Source organism: Triticum urartu, chromosome 7A (assembly GCF_056163025.1).
Source record: "Triticum urartu cultivar PI428250 chromosome 7A, HENAU_Tu73, whole genome shotgun sequence".
Lineage (NCBI taxonomy): Eukaryota > Viridiplantae > Streptophyta > Magnoliopsida > Poales > Poaceae > Triticum > Triticum urartu.
The window spans coordinates 580,127,976-580,146,884 of NC_141879.1; positions in this window are offsets into that span (position 1 = coordinate 580,127,976).

The following is an 18,909-nucleotide window of genomic DNA, read 5'->3' on the forward strand; positions in this document are numbered from 1 at the left end:
TATGAGAAGTTTGATACTTGATAATTGTTTTGAGATATGAGGATGGTAATATTAGGGTCATGCTAGTTGAGTAGTTGTGAATTTGAGAAATACTTGTGTTGAAGTTTGTGATTCCCGTAGCATGCATGTATGGTGACCCGTTATGTGATGAAGTCAGAGCATGATTTATTTATTGATTGCCTTCCTTATGAGTGGCGGTCGGGGACGAGCGATGGTCTTTTCCTACCAATCTATCCCCCTAGGAGCATGCGCGTAGTACTTTGTTTTGATAACTAATAGATTTTTGCAATAAGTATGTGAGTTCTTTATGACTAATGTTGAGTCCATGGATTATACGCACTCTCACCCTTCCACCATTGCTAGCCTCTCTAGTACCGCGCAACTTTCGCCGGTACCATAAACCCACCATACACCTTCCTCAAAACAGCCACCATACCTACCTATTATGGCATTTCCATAGCCATTCCGAGATATATTGCCATGCAACTTTCCACCGTTCCATTTATTATGACACACTTCATCATTGTCATATTGCTTAGCATGATCATGTAGTTGACATCGTATTTGTGGCAAAGCCACCATTGATAATTCTTTCATACATGTCACTCATGCATCATTGCACATCCCGGTACACCGCCGGAGGCATTCATATAGAGTCATATCTTATTCTAAGTATCGAGTTGTAATTCTTGAGTTGTAAGTAAATAAAAGTGTGATGATCATCATTATTAGAGCATTGTACCAGTGAGGAAAGGATGATGGAAACTATGATTCCCCCCCAAGTCGGGATGAGACTCCGGACGAAAAAAAAGAGGCCAAAGAAGCCCAAATGAAAAAAGAGGCCATAAAAAAGAGAAGGCCCAAATAAAAAAATAAAAAAAATAAAAAAATGAGAGAAAAAGAGAGAAGGGGCAATGCTACTATCCTTTTACCACACTTGCGCTTCAAAGTAGCACCATGATCTTCATGATAAAGAGTCTCCTATGTTGTCACTTTCATATACTAGTGGGAATCTTTCATTATAGAACTTGTCTTGTATATTCCAATGATAGGCTTCCTCAAAATGCCCTAGGTCTTCGTGAGCAAGCGAGTTGGATGCACACCCACTAGTTTCTTTTGTTGAGCTTTCATACACTTATAGCTCTAGTGCATCCGTTGCATGGCAATCCCTGCTCACTCACATTGATATCTATTGATGGGCATTTCCATAGCCCGTTGATACGCCTAGTTGATGTGAGACTATGTTCTCCCTTTTTGTCTTCTCCACAACCACCATTCTATTCCACCTATAGTGCTATGTCCATGGATCACGCTCATGTATTGCGTGAAGATTGAAAAAGTTTGAGAACATTAAAAGTATGAAACAATTGCTTGGCTTGTCATCGGGGTTGTGCATGATTTAAATATTTTGTGTGGTGAAGATAGAGCATAGCCAGACTATATGATTTTGTAGGGATAGCTTTCTTTGGCCATGTTATTTTGAGAAGACATAATTGCTTAGTTAGTATGCTTGAAGTATTGGGAATTTACTATATTGGGAATTTTCTTTCATAATTTTTGGAGCTAGGGAAGTATGGATCTTGCTGCATTCTTTACAGACTGTCTTGTTTAGGCAGATTGTTGTTATGTTTGCATTGTTTGCATATGTTTGCTTCTTTAATGATACTATTTGAGGATAGGACTATTAAATATGCAGAGGCATTTAGTATGAAATGTTGAATAATAATTTTAGTGATTTGCTACAGTAGATTATGATAAGGTTTTTGCATTGGTTTATACTAACTTATCTCACGAATCCTTGTTGAGTTTTGTGTGGATGAAGCTTTTGAGATTTAGGGAGATCGTGATATGAGAGGAATTAAGGAGACACAAAAGCTCAAGCGTGGGGATTCCCAAGGCATCCCAAGATAATATTTCAAGAAGTCTCAAGCATCTAAGTTTGGGGATGCCCCGGTTGCCATCCCACCTTTCTTCTTCGACAACTATCGGTTAGTATTGGTTGATCCTAAGTTTTTGCTTCTTCACGTCATGTTTGCTATTCTTAGAATTTTATTTTCTTTTGTTTTGCTTGCTGTTTGAATAAAATACCAAGATATGAAATTATTAAATGGGAGAGTCTTCACAGAGCTAAACAATTATTTAACTACTCATTGATCTTCACTTATATCTTTCGGAGTAGTTTGTTATTCATTCACGTGCTTCACATATATCCTATGAGTAAATGGTCGAATGAATTGAATATAATAAATATGAAATTTTATATGTTTCATATGCTTATCCCATGGGGAGTAATGACTTCACATATAAGAAGTAGAGGTGGTAAATTTATTGAAGGTTAGCAAACATTGTATTGGTCACTTGAGTAATTCATGAAAGAATATTGAGGGAAGAGAGATTTCACATATAAATATACTATCTTGGACATCTTTTGTAATTGTGAGCACTCATTAAAATATGACATGTTAAAAGGTTGTTGTTGGACAAGGAAGACAGCGTAATGGGTTATGTTTTCTTATATCTGAAATAAAGTATATTGTCATGGATCATTCAACATGCTGAGCTTGCCTCCCCCCCATGCTAGCCAAATTCTTTGCACCAAGTAGAGATAGTACTTGTGCTTCCAAACATCCCTTAAACCAGTATTGCCATGAGAGTCCACCATACCTACCTATGGATTGAGTAAGATCCTACAAGTAAGTTGTCATCGGTGCATGCAATAAAAATTGCTCTCTAAATATGGATGATCTATTAGTGTGGAGAAAATAAGCTTTATACGATCTTGTGATGTGGAAGTAATAAAAGCGACAGACTGCATAATAAAGGTCCCTATCACAAGGGGCAATATAAAGTGACGTTCTTTCGCATTAAGATTTTGTGCATCCAACTATAAAAGTGCATGACAACCTCTACTTCCCTCTGCGAAGGGCCTATCTTTTATTCTTGTCTTATACCTTATGCAAGAGTCATGGTGATCTTCACCTTTCCTTTTTACATTTTATCCTTTGGCAAGCACATTGTGTTGGAAAGATCCTGATATATATATCCAATTGGATGTAAGGCATCATGAACTATTATTGTTGACATTACCCTTGAGGTAAAAGGTTGGGAGGTGAATCTATAAGCCCCTATCTTTCTCTGTGTCTAATTAAAACTTTGAACCCATAAATATCGTGTTAGCAATTGTGAAAGACTAAATGATAGTTGAGTATGTGAAGTTTGCTGAATTAAAGCTCTGACATAGACCCTTCCTGAAAATAAGATGAATTGTAATTGTTTGATGACTAATAACACGGTTTGTTAGTTTTCAAGAAAGTTTATGATATATACTTTAACATATGAATAGTTTGTTACTTGATCATGAGAAGTCCTATGAGTTGAGCTACTGTTATGATATACAATGATGCTAGAAAAGGTGATTGAAATTATCATTGATCAAACTTGTGCACCTGCTAGCATTCACACTTCATAAATTATTTCTTTTATCATTTACCTACTTGAGGACGAGCAGGAATTAAGCTTGGGGATGCTGATACGTCTCCAACGTATCTATAATTTCTGAAGTATTCATACTATTATATTATCTATTTTAGATGTTTATGGGCTTTACTAAACACTTTTATATTATTTTTGGGACTAACCTATTAACCGGAGGCCCAACCCAAATTGTTGTTTTCTTGCCTATTTCAGTGTTTCGAAGAAAATGAATATCAAACGGAGTCCAAACGGAATGAAACCTTCGGGAGAGTTATTTTTCAAACGGAAGCAATCCAGGAGACTTGGAGTAGACGTTAGGGAAGCTTCGAGGAAGCCACGAGGCAGGGAGGCGCGCCCCCACCCTCGTGGGCCCCTCGTGGCTCCCCTGACCGACTTCTTTCGCCTATATATGTCCATATACCCTAAAAACATCAAAGAACATAATAGATCGGGAATTCCGCCGCCAGAAGCCTCTGTAGCCATGGAAAACCAATCTAGACCCATTCCGGCACCCTGCTAGAGGGGGGAATCCCTCTCCGGTGGCCATCTTCATCATCCCGGCACGCTCCATGACGGGGAGGGAGTAGTTCACCCTCGGGGCTGAGGGTGTTGGGGAACGTAGTAATTTCAAAAAAAATCCTACGCACACGCAAGATCATGGTGATGCATAGCAACGAGAGGGGAGAGTGTTGTCCACGTACCCTTGTAGACCGAAAGCGGAAGCGTTAGCACAACGCGGTTGATGTAGTCGTACGTCTTCACGGCCCGACCGATCAAGCACCGAAACTACAACACCTCTGAGTTCTAGCACACGTTCAGCTTGATGACGATCCCCGGACTCCGATCCAGCAGAATGTCGGGGAAGAGTTCCGTCAGCACAACGGTGTGATGACAATCTTGATGTTCTACTATCGCAGGGCTTCGCCTAAGCACCACTACAATATTATTGAGGACTATGGTGAAGGGGGGCACCGCACACGGCTAAGAGATCAATGCTCAACTGTTGTGTCTATGGGGTGCCCCCTGCCCCCGTATATGAAGGAACAAGGGAGGGTGGCGGCCGGCCTAGGAGATGGGCGCGCCAAGGGGGGAGTCCTACTCCCACTGGGAGTAGGACTCCTCCTTCCCTTGTTGGAGTAGGAGAGAAGGAAAGAGGGAGAGAGAAACAAGGAAAAGTGGGCTGCACCCCTTGTCCAATTCGGACCAGAGGGGGGGGCGCGCGCCTCCTTCCTTTTGGCCTCTCTCCTCTATTCCCGTATGGCCCAATAAGGCCCATATACTCCCCGGCAAATTCCCATAACTCTCCGGTACTCCGAAAAATACCCGAATCACTTGGAACCTTTCCGATGTCCGAATATAGTCGTCCAATATATTGATCTTTACGTCTTGACCATTTCGAGACTCCTCGTCATGTCCCCGATCTCATCCAGGACTCAGAACTCCTTCGGTACATCAAAACTCATAAACTCATAATATAACTGTCATCGAAACCTTAAGCGTGTGGACCCTACGTGTTCGAGAACTATGTAGACATGACCGAGACACGTCTCCGGTCAATAACCAATAGCGGAACCTGGATGCTCATATTGGCTCCCACATATACTACGAAGATCTTTATCGGTCACACCGCATAACAACATACGTTGTTCCCTTTGTCATTGGTATGTTACTTGCCCGAGATTCGATCGTCGGTATCTCAATACCTAGTTCAATCTCGTTACCGGCAAGTCTCTTCTACTCGTTCCATAATACATCATCCCGCAACTAACTTATTAGTTGCAATGCTTGCAAGGCTTAAGTGATGTGCATTACCAAGAGGGCCCAGAGATACCTCTCCGACAATCGGAGTGACAAATCCTAATCTCGAAATACGCCAACCCAACAAGTACCTTCGGGGACACCTGTAGAGAACCTTTATAATCACCCAGTCACGTTGTGACGTTTGGTAGCACACAAAGTGTTCCTCCGGTAAACGGGAGTTGCATAATCTCATAGTCATAGGAACATGTATAAGTTATGAAGAAAGCAATAGCAACAAACTAAACAATCAAGTGCTAAGCTAATGGAATGGGTCAAGTCAATCACATCATTCTCCTAATGATGTGATCTTGTTAATCAAATGACAACTCATGTCTATGGCTAGGAAACATAACCATCTTCTATCAACGAGCTAGTCAAGTAGAGGCATACTAGTGACACTCTGTTTGTCTATGTATTCACACATATATTATGTTTCTGGTTAATACAATTCTAGCATGAATAATAAACATTTATCATGAAATAAGGAAATAAATAATAACTTTATTATTGCCTCTAGGGCATATTTCCTTCAGAGGGTATGTACCAGTAGCTATGTGTTTGATCTCTCTCTCCCTCTCTCTCTCTCTTGTGTTCTTGAGGTGATACGATCTTGATGTATCGCGAGCTTTGCTATTATAGTTGGATCTTATGATATTTCTCCCCCTCTACTCTCTTGTAATCACTACAAAAAAAAGACACATCCGTGCATTTTGGGCCGAACGAAAAAAATTTCTGTCATACATATGACACTTCTATGACGATAATTGTGACAAAACCCGATATCATCACAGATGTGGTGGGCTCCTACTTCTATGACAAAAAATCATGACCGAAAATGGGCTTTTCGTCCTGGGCGGGCCGGAGACGCAGCTACATGATATTCTTTGGGCCATCCATGACGGAAAAAACCATGGTAGAAGCAAGGGGGAGGAAAAATTCGGGGAGTTCCCAGTTACGGTGGGAGGTCGGGGGCCGAGCAATGCGCGTTTCTCTCGTACATGTACGCGCGTGTGTGCGAGGCGTTGGCTCTAACTGAACCCGAGCGAGGCGTTGGGCTCTAACTGAACCCGAGCGATTGCACTGCAGTCTACGCGTTACTGAACCCGAGCGATCGATCGATGGCTGTTAGCTGAACCCGATCGAGTGATTCCTTGGCTACTGCTGCTAACTGAAGCTGATCGATGGGATGAACAGTGAGCGTTGCGGGGGGGGGGGGGTGGATGAACAGTGAGCGGTGGCGTTGCCTTTGGATGAACAGGACCCCATGGTGTGCTGGAGGGCTGGATGAACAGTAGACGGTGGAGGGGTGCCCGTGGAGGGGTGGATGAACAGGACCCCGTGGTGTGGAGGGCAGGATGAATAGTAGACGATGGAGGGGTGCCCGTGGAGGGGTGGTTGAACAGGACCCCGTGGTGTGGAGGGCTGGATGAACAGTAGACGGTGGAGGGGTGGTTGAACAGGACCCCGTGGTGTGGAGGGCTGGATGAACAGTAGACGATGGAGGGGTGGTTGAACAGTAGCCGGTGGAGTAGCGCGCGGTGGAGGCTGGATGAACAGGAGCCCGTGGAGGCTGGAGGAGGTCGACGGTGGATGAACAGTAGCTCGTGGAGGCTGGAAGGGGTCGACGGTGGAGATGAACAGTATCCTGTGGAGTCCCGTTTTGCGGTACGCCACACCCCTCCCGATGAACAGGACCCCCGTTTCGACCATAGCGCTCCAACACAAGTCCGTTTCCTCCGTTTTGCGGTACGCCACACCCCTCCCGATCAACAGGACCCCCGTTTTGACCGTAGGAGGTCCGTTTCCTCCGTTTTGCGGTACGCCACACCCCTCCCGATCAACAGGACCCCCGTTTCGACCGTAGGAGGTCCGTTTCCTCCGTTTTGCGGTACGCCACACCCCTCCCAATCAACAGGACCCCCGTTTCGACCGTAGGAGGTCCGTTTCCTCCGTTGTGTGGTACGCCAGGCCTCGTTTCCATCGCCTCTTCCGTCCAAGCCCTCCCGATGAACATGACCACGCATTCTGTTCTGACCCATGAACACGACGACGATGTTCCTCTGTTCCGACCCAGCCATGTACACGAGCCCTTGCCATACGTATGCGCGAGTAGGCGTTCGAGACCCCGCCCGTATGTACACATACGTGGACGTATTTTCTTTCTTGCACCCTGGCCGCTGTACGTACGTGTACATGCTACGTGCGCGCCTCTACTACGACACGTGCGCGCCTCTACATCGACCAGTATGTACGTACACGTTCGCGACCAGAATGTCAACGCTATGTACGCTTCGACCAGGTGGGTCCCGATTGTCAGGCACTTCCTTGCCTGTGAAGATGTAGCTGGTGGGTCCCAGCAGTCAGGGGCGAATCATTTTTTTTGCCCGGACGCACTTCCTTGTGTGCGAAGATGTAGCTGGTGGGTCCCAGCAGTCTGGGGGCTGGTAGGTCCCAGCAGTCAGGGGGCGAATCGTTTTGTTTTTTTGCCCGGACGCACTTCCTTGCGTGCGAAGATGTAGCTGGTGGATCCCAGCAGTCAGGGGGGCGAATCATTTTTTTTGCCCGGACACACTTCCTTGCATGCGAAGGTGTAGCTGGTGGGTCCCAGCAGTCAGAGGGGAAACATTTTTTTCGCGAAATACGGTGGCCCGTCCGGTGGGTCCCTACTATCAGGTGGAGGAATCATTATTTTCCGCGTAATAAGGAGGCACTTCCTTGCTGCCTCCGTGGACCCAGCTGTCAGCCTCTCCACGTACAGTCCATGTCCGATGGAAGTCGTTCCTTGACCACGTTGACCATGCCGCGCCTAGAGCACCAGGGCGGTGGACGACGGCGAGGCCTAGGAAGTGGACGACATGAAGGCAGGGAAGACTCGGCAGTTGTTTCCCATGCGGAGGGGAGTACGACTGTACGAGGGTTTACTGTTTCGTCTGCCGTCGCCGGAGAATAACAGCAGGTGTGGGTGAGTAGAGGGATGGCTAGGCCAGCGACGGGAGTACGGTCGGGCGGTGAGGCCTGCGTGGCAGCACAGCCGGCCGCGCGGAGGAGGGAGCAGGCAGTCCCGCCAGCGCTTGTTTGAGCGGCTGGAGCAGAAAGAGCAGAGATTGAAGAAGCACGACGGGCATTGGATGGACATCCAACAATCAGTGCTTGTGCGTCAACCTTTTTTTAGCAAAGCCTCAAATCTGTGGAAAACAGCATATAGCCCATCTGCCATTATTTCTAATAATTTACAGCCCATTTGCTAATTCTTAAGGTTTTCTTTGGAGCCCATATTCTTTTTGTTAGCATTACAGCCCATATTGTGGCAACGGTTAAAAAGTTATACGAAATTTTTCATATTTCGGTGCGGTCCGAACTGTTTTTAATCCCGAAATTTCGACTCACATTCAAACTGATTTTAAAAATAAATGTCTATCAATATAAAATCCAACAAATTCTCCACGCATAAAAATTAATGTCATTTAAAATCTTGAAATGAAAAAAAGATATTTGAAACTAATTGCCGGTTTGATGTGTTTTAAAAATGTACAACCCATTTCTCATTACTGATGGGCCATTTTCTCGACCAGCCGAATGAAAGCTCTCCTCGTCTTGAAAGATTTGCAGCCCAACAGGCCTGATAAAGCGACTTACTTGGCAAATCACAAAAAAACTGGGTTGTGGCCGTGGACCCAGTTGTCAGCCTCTCCACGTACAGTACTCTTCCGATGGAAGTCGTTCCTTGACCACGTCACACGGAGAGCACCACGGCGGTGGACGACGATGAGGCCTAGGAAGGGGACGACGCGGCAGTGGAAGCCCGCGCGGAGAGGACTACAAGGGTTCACTGGTTCGGCTGCGGTGTGAGGCTGCCGTCGCCGCAGGGCCTGGCCGGCGGTGGGAATAGTAGGGGCGGTGAGGCCTCTGCGGTAGCACAGCCGGCCACGGGAGGCAGGAGCATGCGGCATGACCGGCGCTGCTTTGGGCGGCTGGAGCAAGAAGACCAGAGGTTGAAGAAGCACTACGACCGTTGGATGGACATCGTACGGTCACTGGAGCTAGAATCGTTCATATTGACTAAGTTGACAAACCCTTCGTCCCCGTCAACTTAGTAGGCCCACAAGTCAGCCTCCCAGCAAGGTGGGTCCCAGCTTGCTGGGGGAGTATTCATCTTTTTCTGCGTAATAAGGAGGCACTTCCGGTGGGTCCGAGCTGACAGCAGGGGGAATGTTTTTTTCGCGAAATACGGTGTCCCGTCCGGTGGGTCCCAGCAGTCAGGGGGAAACGATTTTTTCGCAAAATAATGGTGGCCCGTCCGGTGGGTCCCCGCTATCAGGTGGAGGAATAATTATTTTCCGCGTAATAAGGAGGCACTTCCTTGCGGCTGCCGTGGACCCGGCTGTCAGCCTCTCCACATACAGTACTCTTCCGATGGAAGTCGATCGTTGACCACATTGACCACGCCGCGCCGAGAGCACCACGGCGGTGGACGACGGTGAGGCCTAGGAAGGGGATGACGCGGAGCCGTGCAAGACGCGGCAGTGGATGCCCACGCGGAGAGGAGTACGAGCGTTCACTGGTTCGGCTGCGGTGTGAGGCTGCCGTCGCCGTAGAATAACAGGGCGTGTGGGTGAGTGGAGGGATGGCCTGGCCAGTGGTGGGAGTAGTATGGGGGTGGTGAGGCCTCCATGGTAGCACAGCCGGCCACGGGAGGCAGGAGCAGGCGGCACGACCGGCGCTGCTTTGGGCGGCTGGAGCAAGAAGACCAGAGGTTGAAGAAGCACTATGGCCGTTGGATGGACATCATACGGTCACTGGAGTATTGACTAAGTTGACAAAGCTCTCCGTCCCTGTCAACTTAGTAGGCCCACAAGTCAGCCCAACAATATGGTGGGTCCCAGCTAGCAGGGGGTATTCATTTTTTTGGGCATAATAAGGAGGCACTTCCTTGCGTGCGAAGATATAGCTGGTGGGTCCGACCTGTCAGCGGGGGAACGTTTTTTTCGTGAAATACAGAGGCCCTTCCTGTGGGTCCTAGCTGTCAGGTGGAGGAATCATTATTTTGCGCGTAATAAGGAGGCATTTCCTTGCGTGCGGCCGTGAACCCAGCTGTCAGCCTCTCCACGAACAGTCCACTTCCGATGGATGTCGTTCATTGACCACGTTGACCAGGCCGCGCCGAGAGCACCAGGGCGGTGGACGACGGCGAGGCCTAGGAAGGGAATGACATGGACCCAGGGAATACTTGGCAATTGTTTCCCACGCGGAGGGGAGTACGACTGTACGAGGGTTTACTGGTTTGTCTGCCGTCGCCGGAGAATAACAACAGGTGTGGGTGAGTAGAGGGATGGCTAGGCCAGCGATGAGAGTACGATCGGGTGGTGAGGCCTACGCGACAGCACAGCCGGCCGCGCGGAGGAGGGAGCAGGAAGTCCCGCCGGCGCTTGTTTGAGCGGCTTGAGCATGAAGAGCAGAGATTGAAGAAGCACGACAGCCGTTGGATGGACATCCAACAGTCACTGCTCTCGTGTGTTGACTAAGTTGACAGGGCGCTGCGTGTGCATCAACCTTTTTTTATGAAAGCATACGCGTCAACCTGTAGTAGGCGCACAAGTCAGCCTCAAATCTGTGGAAAATAGCATACAGCCCATCTGCCATTATTTCTAATAATGTACAGCCCATTTGCTAATTCTTAAGAATTTTTTTGGAGCCCATCTTCTTTTTGTTAGCATCACACCCCATATTGTTGCCACGGTTAAAAAGTATACGAAATTTTGCATATTTCGGTGAGGTCAACTATTTTTAATCCAGAAATATCGATTCACATTCAAACTATTTTGAAAAATAATTTATATAAATATAAAATCCAAATAATTGTCCACGCATAAAAATCAATGGAATTTAAGATCTTGTAATGAAAAAAAATTGAAACTAATTCCCGGTTTGATGTGTTTCAAAAAGGTACAGCCCATTTTTGGGCAAACCGAATGAAACTCTCCTCGTCTTGAAAGATTTGCAGCCCAGCAGGGCCGATAAAGCAAGTAGGCCTTGTTTGGGTATTTCTTTAAAAAAATAGAACTAGGCTAGCCATTTTCAGCAAGAAAAAAACACAACTGGGCTCATGATGTGGTAAACATAAATAAAACCCTGGCTAGATGGGCCACAGCCCCCGCACAGCCCTGTTGTTACCCTGATCCATCGCTAAAACTAGTATAAATAACAACTGCTTGTTCCTCAAAAAAAAACTGCACGACTTGCTGGGTCCCTGGTGTCAGCCGCTCGTAGTGTAATTCTCTCATTTATTGACTACATTGACAATGGCGTGAGCCCCAGATGTCCAGCCTTTCCTATGAAAATTTAGAGCCCATTTGAGGTGCTAGTTTGAAATAAGTTTGTGGGTGCTGGTGGGGGCTAATCACTTGGCTTCTGTAATGCACAGTGAGCTCAAGCAGCCGGCGAGAGTGATGTTATTTCCCTTGGTTTGGATTTGTTACAATATTTCACTCTAAATTAAACGAATGGCAAGCCATTTGCCTTGTTTCAAAGAAAATATGACAGTCACAGCCGAGTTGAAAAGGGCAGGAACATCTAACTCCAGCTTACAAACTGTACAAAAGCACGAGGGTTAATTTTTCATCAGGTTTACAAAAAAAACCAGATTGAAAAGGGCAACAACATCTAACTCCAGCACTGTTTTCGGCAGTCATAGTCAAATGCATCAGTCAGGTCCATAGAATGAACATCTTGGGTCATAAAATTTACTGGATTATGATCACAATATGTTGTAAATAGAAGCCCGACACGTTCAGAAGATCTTTTGCCCACCCGAAACTCCTTTTTTTGCTCTTCGACATACCCATCCATCAAAATCATGCTGCTGATAAACTTAAGCCTGATGGACAATAGTAACCTCGCATTCAGCAGGAAGAATGTGACAAATATTGTGTTTGCACGGTTGGCTACATATCGTTCTAGCGTTATTGTCTTCAATCGAATCTCATGAGAAGTGAAAAAATCCCGATGCTTACGAATCCACCGATTGGTTATAACTTTCTTACCCTGTCCTGTTGCCTAAATAGACATGAAGATTGAAAACAGTTAAGGTCTAAAAGAAGAGTGTTGAAAGAGAAACAGCTGAACGGTTAATTCTAGTACACTATATGCGGGCTTCCAATGTGCGTGAAATTATCACCTTTATATACAACTTCTCCAGACATGGAAAGCATTGCAGCAAGCCTATAATCTTGTTCAGATCAAAACTATTCATTTGGATATATAAGATCTTGACAGAATCCAGCACCATTGATAGGCCATCCATGGAGAAACTCTTCATTGAGCATAGAACATAATATTAGTACAAAATGTGTACTCCAAGATGATATATAAATTATGCACGGAAATTTAAAATGCAGCTTATGGTTACAAGTGTAGATGATAATATAAAGTACCTGAAGAACTGTGGAGCCAAACACCATATTGAAATGAGCACAGAGATCATGTATTACACCCAAGGTCTCTAGTTTAGGCGCAGAGAGGACGGTTATTTGCAACTGTGAATAACTAGAATCAAGGATCAACCTTTGAAGTGAAGGGGCATCTTGGATGATGAGCTGCCATCCGTCAAAAGAAATTCCAATTCTTACAAGGTTAGGCTACTTTATTTGGAGACAACCGATTCTAACTGTGAAAACAAGCACCAAGCACTCCAGTGCAGGGCAACTGGAGTGGATGATGCTGTGCAATGAGGCCTCCAATATACGAACCCGCACAAGTGAAAGTTTCTTGAGAAATGGGAGTCAAAGGTTTAGTACCAGATTGTCTGGTAGGTAGCACTGCGCAAAGGTGGCGGTGTGGAGAGAGGACGAAAACCCCGAGATGGACATCGGTGCTGAGGGCACAAGTTCATGGCGTTCGGCATGTGGTATGTGATTTCCAGGGGAATAGTAGAACTCAAGCAGCTGTAGTTCTGTGAATTCAGGGGATTCCAGCCAGGCGTCCACCGTGAAGGGCATGGTATGCTTGCTTAGGTAGCATGACGGGATGTAGAGGCTTTGAACGGAGCCCTGGTGGGAGGAGATGATGGCTCTGGGGATTTCAAAATCATTGAAGAGAGATAGCTAACAACAGTCGAGATTAAGGGGAACGGCGCACCATAGAGGGCGCCACTGAATTGAGAGGATTTGGGTGCGGCAGCGATCCTTGGTGGGGAGAAGCGAGATGATCTCCCCAAGGATGGCGTCCGGGAGATCGCTGATGCGGTCTACCTGAGATTCTACGGGTTCCTGGGATCCGGTGGGGGCGGGGTTGCCGCTTCTCCCCGCGCTCTCGGGTGCGGGATCTACAACAGGCGTCACCGCTGGCGGGAGCCTCATCTTCTTGGTGCTGGGGTCAGCCGACTCCATTTTCCTTGAGGGCGTCGCGCTCACGGATTTGAGCAGAGTAACGAATGACGAGCCTAGTTGTAGTGCGAGCAAAGAAGAAGGGGAGCTGGGGATTTTCTGTAGGAGTGAGGAAGAAGGGGAGCTGGGGTTTTCTGTAGGAGCGAGGAGGAAGAAGAGCACCCAGGTTTTTTTGGGGGGGGGGGTGGTGTGCTGGGTGTGGGTAGCGCATCTCATTCAGTAAATATATGGGCTTTTGAATTGATTTTACTATTTACTAGTGTGGATGGGCTGTTTTGTCTTGGGACCCGAGAAACAATTACTGCTAGTATAGTGGAGACACTCTACAGCTACCCAGAAAAACAATTACTACTAGTACAATGGAGACACTCTACCGCTTCTGGCTCCTCCTAGGTCATTGAAACGTCTCCCTCTACTGAATGTCGTTATACTTTTGTTCACCGACATGCGGGCCGTGCAGCGCGCGGGCCCAAATGCCATCCACCAAATTAGAAGGCAGTATGCAGGCGGAGAGTTACCCCGGTCGTAGCGCGGCAGTAACGAGCCGTCGTATCACAAAACCCCACCTCCCCGCAGTCTAAGTTTGACGGACGAAGCAACCATCATTTCACTCTTTGCTGAATCCCCTTCTCCCTCACCGTCTTCAAGAAAGGCAACACTTGCATCTGCCACTATTCTTCTCTCCGAACGAAGGGAAGGTAAGCGGATCTGTGATGTTGGTATATTTTCGTTCATAGGAAAAAAAAGAACTTTTGCAAAGCAGTAACCGATCCTCACTCTCTTTTTTCTTTCATTGTCGTTGCGATTGTGTTTTCCTTTTAGTGGTCTCCTAGTATCCGTCAATTTCATGATGGACCAAGGAGAACCAGGCAAAGATCTGCCGATATTGGAGCAGACGCGGGAGGCTGATCCCCACGAGACAGAGAGCTCCAAGAAGATGGAGGCAACCACCGAGGCGACCCCAGATACTAAGATGGACAACGCCCCGTTTGAAGTTACAGCCCCCGTGGCACTGCAGGAGCAGTTTTCCCCCTTCGTGGATGTGTCCCCCCCCGCTGAGCTGCCCAAGGTGATTTCCTTCTTTGCCGATCTCGATTGTGGTTTTTCATCTAAGTATGTGGTGATTTTTTTAGAAAAGGAAGTATGTGGTGATTAATAATGCAAAATTTTATTAGCTTCGATGCCATGGTATACGTAGTGGTTTAAATAACTTGTGTTTCTTATACTGAAAAGTAATTCAGAATTTGTTTCTGTTTCAATTAGAGCCCTGATGCAGACAAGGATTGTGTGGTTGTACATGTCACTCGCTATGAGGCGGACGACCTGAATATACGCACTGGGAAAGAAGAGTTCTTAGGCTGTTGGATCCTGGAAGCCATTTGCGGTTATACCAATGAAGAGTTGTATTCCAGCCTCACTGTTGTCAGGCGTGTTGTCCAGGGTGTACTGAAGCACAAGAAGTTCAAAGCTACTCCTTCGTTTGTGAGGAATACTGTTCTTGTCAAGCTTACGCAGGAAGATGACGTGGCATGCCTCCACAAACAAGTTTATCAGTGGCAAGGCCACAAGGTTGTCTTCATGAAGGTTCACAGGATTGAGCTGCTGCGGGACGTCCTCGATGATGTTCATGGCAAGGTCCGTCTTGTGTCAAGCCCAAATTAGATCGAGGCATGAAATAGTTGCCCCAGCTAGTGTTTAATAGTAGTTTGGATTGTGTCTAATTATCCGAACCTTGCCTGTTATCGACCCCTCTGGGGCTAGTACTCTGTTTGAATCCGTCTATGGGAACTGCTGCTACTTTTGTGTGCCTGTGAATCATGTGAGAACCATCATAATTGTTGCCGAAACAGATGCGTCCTCACTAGTTTTTTCATGAATATGGCATGGTAAGACATAAGTTGTCACGGTTTATCATACGAGCAGTGTGTGTGTTTTGATGAAATAGAGCACTCGTTCGAGAATCGTGCGACGACGTATACATAAGTACTTGTAAACACTGTTGGTGCTACCCCACTTGTAAGCAGTTGTGCAAAACATGGCACATTGGCTCAGCTCGCTTCAACACTAGGCTATCGACCAGCTAACAATCAACAATCTGCTGTCTGACATATAAGCAACTATGTATCTTGTTACAGTGGTTCATGCAGTTAATTGAGGCCACAATGTAATAAATTCCAAACGTTCACACGCTAGTCCAACGCTCATGTGGAACACACACATTAAACTCGTCTTCATAAAAAACTTGAAAAGCATAAGTTTAGCAATTTTATACATCTCAATGATTCATAGAACATATCAAACATATACTAGTTCACAGCAAAAGACAAAGTTGTGAGAAGGTTTACAAATCAGGAAAAAAAACAAGCAAGGCTTCTCTCTGAGCAAAGGGCCTCCCGGCAGGCTTAAATTTCCTGGAGTTCACTCTGGTTTTTTCTTGTTGCCACCATTCAGGGTTAGGTTCTCTCATTCCAGAATAACCAATTATAATTGTGGTCTCAGCTGGAATGCTGAACTGAACCATGCAGTGTACTGACCAGGTGAAATTCTTGTGCATTCCACTAAATTTAAGCACCGCTATTTGCAGAAATAAGCAGACCACAATGCCTCTTGTCCGCGCACCTGTCCAAAAAACCGCCGTGCAGCCGTGCCAGCTAGTCCTCAGTCCATGGATGAACTGGTAGAAAGTGCATTCCGGACTAGGATGCAGTTGTTTTCGCTCGTCCCTGCACTGCAATCAGGAAGTAAAACGTACGAATCAGCTTCTTTTAGATTGCGTTGGTCATTCTACCTTAGTTACTACCAATGTAGGGATACCTTGAAGACAGGAGGTTAGACGACGACAACGAGGGATAGCCATCTCATTTTGCACAGTTGTACTAAAACTAAGGTGTGTGCTTTTGATTGCGCGGATAGAAACGATACGGAGACAGACATCCCGAAACGATATGGAGACAGACATCCCTATTTGTGCAAATAAGAACTACGGTTATTTAAACAGTGATAGATATTACTACTTTCCCCCATTTCCTCTTAGAACCAAGTCCTAGATTCATGCTACAACTTTCCCACTTTCTTCCCTGTTTGAACCAACGCTTTGAGTCGACTGTATGAAATAGCTTTACTTCTAATAATAGTAGAAGTCTAGGTGGCTTTGGAACAGCGGACGGAAGTAGAAAAGGATCCACACGAAGGGAGCTGTGGCAGTAGAGCAAGGCAGGTTTCGAAGGAATATATACCTGAGGGTCGTCGGCATGTCGCAAATACGGCGTCAGGAGGCTGCATCTTGGCCACAATATCGCGGGAAGGAAGAAGGGGTTGGAGGCCCTCCTGAGCCGGCGCTCTCTTGGAGAGAACGGCACGGCCGCCGATCGGGACGCGCGGGCAGCCGTTGGTCTCCTCCCTCGCCGCCGACGATAGTGTGAACGATGCACCTACACCCCTGCCCCGGTCGAGGTTGTCCGGCCGGATTTGTGACCAGCCGTGAGCTGAGAGAGAGTGTGGCCACCTATGTGTTGCTTAGATCTGGAGAGCATGAGAGAGTGAACGAGAGGAACCCTAGTAAAGCAAGCGCTAAGGCTCCTACTTTTATATATAGTGGAGTGATTTTGTTGTACCAGCTTCAAAAAAATGCGCTCCTACGTGTACCTGCCAGTGGGTGTGAGAGAAATAGTACATATACTATGCCCAAAGAACGTTCGCCGCAAGAGTAATAGTACAAGTGTGTGACGTGTGAGCTAAAATAAAATGTGCGCGCCATCTTTTGTTTTTTAGAAGTTCTGAGGGTAGGGTGTGAAGAGCACATATGTGCGTGACGTCTACCTGCAGATAGACGGTGGGTGCGACGTGCGAGTCCGCGAGAGGACTCGGGAGAGTCGTGACTCGTGAGGGTGCATGTGCGTGAGAGAGAGGGGCGCATATCAATGCAATGCATGCGTCCGTAAATCATTATCCGACAAACGTTCACCACAAGCCTTTTCTTGACGAACGCCGTAAGAACCGTTAGATCGGCATCCGACAATGTCAGTTTTGCCATGTCATTTAACAGAACAGCCACTCCTCCTACACACAAATCTTCCACGTGAGTGTTAGCAACTGTCGTATGCTCCATCCGTTCCGAAATGCAGTGCATATAGCTTTATTGAAAATTCGAACCTCGCAAACTTTTACCGAGTTTTCGTGTACCAAATTGCACATGTAGAATACCATGTATATGTCATTTCATTCATCTTCGAGAGGTAACTATAAAGTTGGGTGAGGAGTCTACAAAGAAAGACCATCGTATCACCCGCAGCAATTTCAAGCATCCTTTAGTGTTGTGGAATATCATAGGAACTCTATATGATATGATTTTTATAGGATGTTTTTCCTTTAGAGCCAATTGGTTCATAGGAATATATTCATATACTCCACATTTCAAAGGAAATAAACATGATATCATTTCTATAGCTTTAGAGCCACTTGGTTCATATGAATGGATTCCTATACTCCCTTAATTTCAAAGGAAAATAAACATTAGCGTATATTCAATAGAAAAGTTCCTATGATATGAACCAAATTACATCTCTTTTCTAATCCCTCCTCATAGGAATTGAGATACATGTCATCTCTAGATTCAAGAGAAAAGTTCCTATGATGTGAACCAAATGACATCTCTTTTCCAATCCCTATTCATAGGAATTGAGATGCTCCATGTCATCTCTTTCCCTACAAGTTCCATGTATACATCTTCTATTCCTAAATAGATAGTACAACCCACTAGTAGCTTTTTTTCCAAAACATGCAACTATGGCACAAGAACTATATAGTGTGCCAATAACTTTGAAAGATGGTCGCTGGATGAAGCTAACCCGACAGTGCAGAGATAGGCAAATCCGAGCACTACTGGCCGTTGGATATCATCAACATTCCACCAGATCTGCCACATGTACAATTTAGAAGACTCCATGGTTGAACTTAAGCATAATGCACAAACCTCAAAACACAAGCACTTCTCCTTTGTTCTAGAATCTTCTGTATCATAATTGATTTTTTTCTAAATGAATTGCCATTATTTGTTTTTTACTTTATGATTTACTCCCTCCGTTCCAAAATAGATGACCCAACTTTGCACTAACTCAAAGTTAGTGCAAAGTTGGGTCATCTATTTTGGAACAGAGGGAGTACAATGCACAACCCCATGAATCTTAACATTTTTATAAAACTTATTGATTTTGAATGAGATGAACTATAAGAACTAAACCAACATCTACATTAT